The sequence below is a fragment of the Chelonoidis abingdonii genome, chromosome 5, assembly GCF_003597395.2.
Source record: "Chelonoidis abingdonii isolate Lonesome George chromosome 5, CheloAbing_2.0, whole genome shotgun sequence".
Classification (NCBI taxonomy): Eukaryota; Metazoa; Chordata; order Testudines; family Testudinidae; genus Chelonoidis; species Chelonoidis abingdonii.
Genome location: NC_133773.1, coordinates 122312334 through 122322212, shown reverse-complemented (window position 1 = coordinate 122322212; position 9879 = coordinate 122312334). Strand labels below are relative to the sequence as shown.

General features: G+C 41.2%; 1 protein-coding gene and 1 pseudogene across 1 annotated transcript in view; both read right to left on the bottom strand.

Annotated features, from left to right (window-relative positions):
• Window positions 1–9879, bottom strand: part of SORCS2 (sortilin related VPS10 domain containing receptor 2) — an 844346-nt gene that overhangs the window by 409268 nt on the left and 425199 nt on the right.
• LOC116830356 (CCHC-type zinc finger nucleic acid binding protein pseudogene) lies at window positions 8046–8688 on the bottom strand (annotated as a pseudogene).

The following is a 9879-nucleotide window of genomic DNA, read 5'->3' as shown; positions in this document are numbered from 1 at the left end:
CAATCATATCATAGTTCCTTGACCATGCCAGGACTTCCAGTTCTCCCTGCTTGTTTCCCAGGCTTCTTGTATTTGTGTATAGGCACTTAAGATAACTCGTTGATTTTCCTGCTTTCTCAGTATGAGACAGGAGTCCTTCCCTCTTGTGCTCTCCTGCTTGTGCTTCCTCCCGGTATCCCACTTCCCCCCTTACCTCAGGGCTATCTATAACAAACAGACAGAAGTCACTCTGTAAGCAAAAACTAAGAGCATGAAGGAACAGGGGTTCCAACTCAGGCCCCGGGGCAGTAAGAGGAAACTGGAGAGGCATCAACTCGCATGACCTATTATGCCCTCTGCTGCAAGCACAAGAGGATGCACTATGCACTTACGGATCAACAGGCACTGTTCACAAACAAACATATGGAATAAGGACCATCACTCAAAGAAGAAACAATGTTACTGAGAAGATGGTTAGACTACTAAGCTTTGTATACTTTTGTTTTGTTTTTTCAATCTTTCATGATAATAGTAAGAATAATATCATGAGAGCAGATTCTCAGCTGGTGTAACCTGTCATAGTTCCATTAAATTTAATGCCAATTTACGTTATATGAGGATCTGCCCCACAATACTTTGAAACATATGTTGTTCTCCTTTGTGGAAAGGGGCTGGAAAACCTCAGCCCTATCAGTGAATGGATCTGAAGTATGTCAGAGCTTATTAGAGGCTTCCCATAAGAACAGATGGTCTCCATCTTTTCTTTTCTTTTTTTTTTTCAGATTCTCAAAGATTAACTGTTCAGGATTTTTCAATTTTCCAGTATTTTTGATCTACACAAGGAAAGACTTAAAAACAAACAACCAAAAAAAAGACCAGGTATGTGTCAACAAATTGTCCTAACACTTAAAAGTCACAAAGAATAGGTCTGAAAATAATATTAGTGGAGTTTTGTTCAACCACGGTGACCAAAGACAAAAAAATGGAAATCAGTTCTGGCAAGAACTGAGCACACTGAGTGAGAAAATGCTTTCAGGATGGGAGAGAGAAAGATCTTTTGAGAAAGAATCTAGCCAAGCAAGGGTTAGATATTAGAGTAGGTTGACATTCTGAATTTGCGTTCCACAAAGAGTGCTGATATTTCACAAATTTCTTTTTGTCCCACACTGGAGTGAAAAGTTCTTTTAACATAAGGTAACTTACAATTTTCTTATCCCTAATTTTTTTTTCCAAAAACTTTCTCACAAATGTAGGATTAATACCTTGTCCTGAGTATTTATTTATAGAACAGTTGTCTCATTTGGAAAAATTGATGAGATAGAATGTTGGGTAATTGAAACCTTAATTTATCACTATTGTACTTTGTTCTCCAAAAGGTCATTAATATGTCGTGGCCTGTGCTTCCTCCATCTCTCCTTATGCTTCTTTGCAGCTGAAGGGACGTATCTGGATGTAGTAAGGTTATGGAAAATATAGGGAGATTCACCCTAGGTGGGGCGAAAGTCATAAGCCATTCCCACCATAAGAGAGAGAGAGAGCGTATGCGCTGTCCGTTACATTCCAAACAAATAACTGGGTGAGGTAGGGAAGGGAAATCTTATGAGTGTTTATTCTATTCTGAATAGATATATTATTAAATTAAGGGACTAAATACAACAGCTGAAATTTGAGAAAATAATGCTTGTTTGAGAATACCATAATGCCATTTGATAAAGGACAGATTGTTTAATTTGGATCAATGACTGGGGAAGAATTCAGGTAGAGATTTCATTAACCTGTTTGAAGACCCTGACTGAACAAAAATAGGAGAGACTGTTAAAAAGAGGAAACATTTTGGGGACGTAGGCTACTTTGAGGGCATTAACCCCTCCAAATCAATAAAAGTGGGAGTCAGGCCCTGACAGTTAGATACCAAGTGGTTTTCTGAATGACTGGTTTGCAATTTAACTTAAACTATTTTTCATATTTCTGGACCTGGATACCTTTCCATATTTAAATGAGTTAGTGGCCACTGCTTGTGTCCCCACAAAGGTGAATTTAAGGTCAAAAGACACAGATTCAAAACTCTACCCCAGTTTTACTAGTAAAGAACTCAAATAAATGTTCGTCATAAGAGGGAGTTTGAGATGGCAATATCTTCTGCATACCATGGAATTATAAAAGCTTGAGCTAGATATTTTCAATCAGATTATTCAGCCCATCTTCTACCCAATACACAATCTTTCCTAAGTTTCATTTTCTAGTATTTCATTAGTAAAGCAAAATCAAATTATCATAGAAGATTAGGATTTGAAGAGACCTTAGGAGGTCATTTACTCCAACCCTTGTCAAAGCAGGACCAACCCCAACTAAATCACCCCAGCCAGGGCTTTGCCAAGCCAGGCCTTAAAAACCTCCAAGGATTGAGATTCCATCACCTCCCTAGGTAACCCCATTCCAGTGCTTCACCACACTCCTAGAGAAATAGTGTTTCCCAACACCTAACCTAGACCTCCTCTGACTGCAACTTGAAACCATTGCTCCTTGTTCTATCATCTGCCACCACTTAGAATAGCTAAGCTTCATCCTCTTTGGAAACCCCCTTCAGGTAGCTGAAGTCTGCTATCAAATCCTCTCTCACTCTTCTCTTCTGCAGACTAAATAAGCCCAGTTCCCTCAGCCTTTCCTCATAAATCATGTGCCCCAGCCTCCTAATCATTTTCATTGCCCTCTGCTGGACTATCTCCACTGTGTCCACATCCTTGCTGTAGTAGCAGACCCAAAACTGGATGCAATACTCCAGGTATGGCCTCACCAGTGCCAAATAGAGGGGAATAATCACTCCCATTGATCTGCTGGCAATCCTCCTACTAATACAGCCCAATATGCCATTAGCCTTCTTGGCAACAAGGGCACACTGGTGACTCATCCAGCTTCTCATCCACTGTAATCCCCAGGTCCTTTTCTGCAGAACTGCTGCTTAGCCAGTTGGTCCCTAGCCTGTAACGGTGCATGGGATTCTTCCTTCCTAAGCGCAGGACTCTGCAATTGTCCTTGTTGAACCTCATCAGATTTCTTTTGGCCCAATCCTCCAATTTGTCTAGGTCACTCTGGACCCTATCCCTACCCTCCAGCATAGCTCTCTCTCCCCACAGCTTAGTGTCATCAGTGAACTTGCTGAGGGTTCAACCCATCCTATCATCCCAATCATTAATGAAGATGATGAACAAAAATGGACCCAGGACTGACCCCTGGGGAACTCCACTTGATACCGGCTGCCAACTAGACATTGAGCCGTTGATCACTACCCATTGAGCCCGACAATCTAGCCAGCTTTCAATCCACCTTATAGTCCATTCATTCAATCCATACTTCTTTAACTCGCTGGTAAGAATACAGTGGGAGACTGTATCAAAAGCTTTGCTAAAGTCAAGCTATATCATGTCCACCATTTTCCCCATATCCACAGAGCCAGTCATCTCATCATAGAAGGCAATCAGGTTGGTCAGGCATGACTTCCCTTGGTGAATCCATGTTGACAGTTCCTGACCACCTTACTCTCCTCCAAGTGCTTCAAAACTGATTCCTTGAGGACCTGCTCCATGATTTTTCCGGGGGACCGAGGTGAAGCTCCTGGTCTGTAGTTCCCCAGATTCTCCTTCTTCCTTTTTTAAAGATGGGCACTATATTTGCCTTTTTCCAATTGCCCGGGACCTCCCCCAATCACCATGAGTTTTCAAAGATAATGGCCAATGGCTCTGCAATCACATCAGCCAATTAGCTCAGCACCTTCGGATACATTAGATCTGGACCCATGGATTTGTGCATGTCCAGCCTTTCTAAATAGTCCACAACCTGTTCTTTCACCACTGAGGGCTGCTCATCTCCTCCCCATACTGTGCTGCCCTTGTCTGTGAAGACTGAGACAAAAAAAAAAGCACTGAGTACTTCAGCTTTTTCCACATCATCTGTCACTAGTGTTGCCTCCCCCATTCATTAAGGGTCCCTGATCATCTTGTTGCTAACATACCTGTAGAAACCCTCCTTGTTACCCTTCACATCCTTTGCTCACTGCAACTCCAAATGTGCTTTGACCTTCCTGATTACATCCCGGCATGCTCAAGCAATATTGTTATACTCTTCCCCAGTCATCTGTCAAAGTTTCCACTTCTTGTAAGCTTCTTTTCTCTGTTTAAGCTCACTGACGATTTCTTTGTTAAGCCAAGCTGGTCACCTTCAGCTCACTGAAGATTTCTCTGTTAAGCTATTCTTTCTGCACAGCTATTGTTCCTGTGTCCTCAATAAGGCTTCTTTAAAATACAGCCATCTCTCCTGGACTCCTTTCCTCCTCATATTAACTTCCCAGGGAATCCTGCCCATCAGTTCCCTAAGGGAGTCAAAGTCTGCTTTTCTGAAGTCTAGGGTCTATATTCTGCTGCTCTCCTTTCTTCTTTTTGTCAGGATCCTGAACTCAACCATCTCATGATCACCAGGTTGCCACCCACTTCAACTTCCCCTACGAATTCTTCCCTGTTTGTGAGCATCAATTTGTTCTGTCCCAATCCTACTCCTGCTCGATACTGGAATAATTCCTAAGCATCAAGCCTAAAGGTACTACTGAAGTGATGAACAGAGAAAGCAAGTGGGGACACTTTAGACATATTCCTCTCCCAAAAAGAGAAAAGATTAAAATTAGTGATTCGTTTTGACAATGTATTGATAGGTTGCAAATGCAAATACACATTTAACCACTGGATAAATCTCAGCCCCAAACCTCTCTTCCTCCCCATTAAATACAGCAAAGAGACATCCGTGTCTTTAGGAATAAATGTTTTTTTCTAAGCCTTTTGAGAGAATCTAATCTTCTGACTGAAATTCCTGAAGAAAGACAATGATATTGGATAGTTACCTTAAATTGGAAAAAAACCTGACCTTCTCAAAACAAAGCCAGAATCGTGTTAATTAATAATGGGGAACAAAATGTTATCTACATAACAGGACAGCACTTTCACTTGAATTTTAAAATAGGGGACCATCATCTCTCTGGGTCAATTGAAAATGCATCAGGTTAGGACCTCATTGGTTTTAAGAAATAGCAAGATGGAGTCTATGTTTGAAGAATGAGGTAATTTTTCAGGTAATAAGAGATAATTAATCATTTGAAGTAAAGCAAGGAAAATCTTTTATATACATGTCTAACAGAGGTTGGCCAGAATCTTGCCAGTGCCTGGGAGCTTCCCAGAATAGAGGTTCTTAACAGGTTCAGGAGTTTCAATCTTCAGTTTAGCCTACATCCATCTGAATGACCAGTTCTGCTTCAGAAGTGTCTAATGGACATTTCGAGAAGGAGAAGTCTGTTTACTGAGGATTATTGTTGGCTTGAGGTTTAGGTATATTTTGATAATGTTCTGAAAAGGCTTGGCTGATTTTCAGCAGGCAGTGTGTAATGGTTCTGTCATCTAATTGTAGGGTAGTCATGGTGTGGGGAGCTTCGTGCCTTAGCACTCAAGTGAACAGTTTACCATTTTTACCTTCTAATTCACAACCTATTTTACAGGCTCTAATGATAAATTGGTTTAGTTTGTCTTCTTCAGAAGCTAACTCTTATGCAAACAGTGAATGGTGAGAAGCGGAACATTTATACTCAAAGTTTAGTATATCTGTTGTAACTTTTCCCTATTCACTTATATTTTATATAGCCTTTATATAAGCTTCCCACGTGACAGCCAGGGGTGCTTGTGTACTGAGGTCAAAGAACTGTGCAGTCATTGAGAATTTTATACTTAAACATATCTTGATTCATGCTGAGTGGTACCTTACTCCCAAATATTCCCATTGACATTACTCAGCTGAGTAAGGGTATAACAACCTGTCTCTAAATGGTTTTGAACATTTTCCTCTCATGGTCCACTTCTCCCAGCCATATTATACCACCACACTCAGCATAGAGTTCTCAGATGCAGCCCCCTTCTCAAAAAAGGAGAGCTGCTAGCAAGGTGTTCTCTGTGCAACCCCACACACTTGGTTCAGCCCCAGCCGCTCTCCACATTTGTCAACTTCCCAGCTGTACTACTCTGGCCCGTCTTTTCTCAGAATCAAGTGATGAGAAGACAGTCTTTAAAGGGTTGGGGAGCCTTCCTGATGCATGGATGTTTGTTACAGTCCTCAATTATTTGTGAAGGGATGAGTAGCTTGTATCATTTATATTTTTAAACAAGAAATGGGTAAAATTTCTAAGTGCTACAATGACTTAGGACTCTAAATATCATTTTCAAAAGCACCTAAGTCACTTAGGACCTTCAGTCCCAATTAATTAAATGGGATCTAGGCTCCTAAGTGACTTAGACTGTTTGGGAAATTTTATCCAGTGTCCATTTTAAGTATAGGAGTACAGGACAGTTGTCTATTGATTGAATACTTAACACCTTTATGGACTGAAACTCAAATATACCAGGTGGGAGGAATGGGACTGAAATTGTGATTTCTGAAAATAAGTTACAGTGCATCTGCAATGACTGCACCTGGGCAAAAAAAAAGCCTAACAGATCCTATAAACACATCCCTCAAGAGTGAATAAAAACAATTCAGTCTTAAAGATGCATTCTGTGCAGAGACATAGAATTAGAATTGTTTAATGCCAGCGAGACTTATGTCACCAGACACCTAAAAACACTGATCCTTTTTTAATTTCATTAAACTGCTTGCAGACATATGAATGAGCCAATCACAGCTCACAGAGCAAGTGGAGTTTAATGAGCATGGACAATCCAAAGAAGTAAAATAGAACAGAAGGGCAACAGGATCACTGCAAGTGTATGTAGCTAACTGCATCCTAACAGCGTGTGTATACACATAGACACACACACACAGACACAGACACACAATGGAAAAGAGTTTTTGTCCTGATGACAAATCCATGACTGTGAAATGATTTTAGGACTTTGTCCATCTAGGATTATAAACATTCATCCATTACAGTCAGCACCTCTACAGGATTTAGAGCCCCTTACTGCTGCACAGATTTGGACCACCCACGTTTCAGGTTTTCTTCCTCTCCCAGAAGACAGAGAAGTGCAATTTGTACTTCCAGTTTTTAAAACGTAGACATGATTTTAGTCCAATTTATGGGTTCACTTAAAACTTCAGTAAGTGTTTTGATTAACTAAGCCATTGTGTATAGCAGAATCATTTTTCAATTTCAGATGATATAATTCAGTTATCCATTTATACATTGTATGAAACCCAAAATTTATAATCCCATTGTAACACACCCAATCATCATTTATTTCAAAGTCCATTATAATTTTTTCCTTTATTTTTAAAAAAATTAAACACAAGGGATGGTTCTAACTACAGTAGCTGGTAATATCAAAACTGAGACTCTTTGAAGGCAGAAAAGCAGAGAAAAAGAGATTTTCAAAAACTAAGAAATTAAGGCAGTATTCTTTTCTCTCAGCCACACACAGGTTATAATATTGTGTCAATATATGGAGATATACACCTATCTCATAGAACTGAAAGGGGCCCTGAAAGGTCATTGAGCCCAGCCCTCTTGCTTTTGCTAGCAGGACTAAGTACTGATTTTGCCCCAGATCCCCTAAGTGGCCCCCTGAAGAATTAAATTCACAACCCTGGGTTTAGCAGGCCAATGCTGAAACCACTGAGCTAATCCCTCCCCACCACTCTACTATTCTGCTTCCTCTGGTGAACAGAATCCTTACTGACTTCAATGAGAGATATATGGGGAATGATTGCAGATTCACTACTAAGCTCTGCAATCTGACTGAGTGAAGAGAATCTTGCAATAAACATTTTAAAATAATATTAGTTAAAAGTAAATATTTTATGCTTACAGACACCTGAACAATTCCTGTTGAAATCAATGAAGATTTTTTTCATTGACTTCAATGGACTCCAGACTGAAGTCAACACAAAATGTGCCTGATCTAAAGACTTCAAAGTACTTTACAAAACAATTAGCTACACCCCACCAAATCTCTGATGCAGGTAAATACAATTATTCCCACTTACAGATATTTCCAATAGGAAAAAATTAGTTCCAATGTCTTGGAAATACACTTGATAAAGGAAATAATTAAGCTGTAGCTTCAATTGTGCATTCCCGTGAAAGGTGCCCTGACTCGCCCCAGCGATAGCAGTTGATTTCACTTGTCTTGCTGCAGTTGATGGCTACATGCCCAGTTTCACCACACCCATAGCACTTAACTTTGGCTCAGTCTTTTTGAATGTGTCCAAATTCCCCACAAGAATAGCACTTCTGCTCATCTGCACGGTCACAGTTACGAGCCGAATGGCCAGGTTTGCCTCAGTTGTAGCAGTACTGCTCTCGCTCTCTCTTCGGTTCCTTGCAGTCCTTAGCAATATGGCCACCTCTGCCACAGTTATAGCAGGCATCCTCCTGAAGATCACAGTCCTTGGAAAGATGGCCAGACTCAACACAGCGGTAACAGATGTCTGGGAGAGATGAAGACATGAACTGGAAGCCTCTGCCATGGCTTTGTATCCCATTGCCACGGCCAATTCGAGTAGGGCATTCCCGAGCCCAATGACCAGTACGTCCACACTTGAAGCACTCGTTGCTGCTCATCACTGCAGTTTACTTCCTGCAGGCTCCCGACCCTCCTGCGATAGGTAGCGTGTCCGGGCGACAATGGGCCCGCTTCTCTTGCAATCTCCCCAGCTTGATACTAGAGCCCCGCTGCCTGAGCCACACGCTACCAATGAAAGTTGCTGACTTTGGACATTAAAATCCACTTTTGTTCCACTTTCCAGTGAAAACATTTTTTTCCTAACACACGAAAGGGATGTGCTGATCCAACAATCTTCACTCACAAGAGGACTACTTGTGTGGATGAGAGTTACAGGATCAGTCCTCTGTGCCAATATTTTCTTTAATCCGTATATCGTTAGCAACATATATTATTAGAGCTAATAAAAAACATTGGTGCTAATGGCCTCAAATTTCTCCAACCCCCCTTTTTCTGGACAAAACTTCCAAAAATTTATTTTAAATAACTAGCCTACTATGCACCTGGTTGAAAAAGAGAAAAATACTTAGTAACATTTTGCCAAAACTTTTATTCCACTTTTCACGAAAATGTGAAAATTTTCTATCCATAAATAGAGTTGAGTGAAATCCTGGTCCCAGTGAAATCAATGGGAGTTTTGCCATTGTCTTCAATGGGGCAAGGATTCCCCCTCCACTTCACCCCATCCCCGATCCCATTTCTAAGTATAAATGAAACAGGGAATAGAAATCTTGATTTTACCCCTAGCTAAATCAGTTTGAATCTACAGTATGAAGTACATCTTAAAACTGTTTTGAGTGAAAAGTTCTACATATGACACAGAAGTAATTATATATCTGTAACCCTTCTGCCCCTCTGAGTTGGCAGCAACAAGGGCCGGGTTCAGTATCCAGGGGTTCCGTTCAATAACACAATGCATAACCGGCTCGAGCTCCCACCCTGTGACCTGGGACACTTACATCCTGCATCTCCCTGGGTGCCTCTAGGAGGCAATACTTCCCCTTTTGCAAGCATGGAGTCTGAGTGTAGCAAAATCCTTTTAATAAAGGAAGGAAACAATGCGGAATCCCATTGGAGAAACACCACAAATAGGATTATACACAAACCATCAACAAAAACCCACCTCCAAGTACGTTTGCCAATGTCCTTTCCCCCTTAGGGTCTTCAGTCCAACCACCCCACAGTCCAACAACCCAAAAGTCTCTGGTCAGTGCCACCCTCAGAATTCAAGAGTTTATCTGCAGAGTTTTACCACCACCCCCCGCCTGGGTGGAACTGGGGGGGAGTCCACACAGGATGTTAAAGGGCACCTTACGTGGGCCAGGGCCAACTGCTCCACCTCTCCGTGGAGTTCTGCTGCAGCCTTCACCAC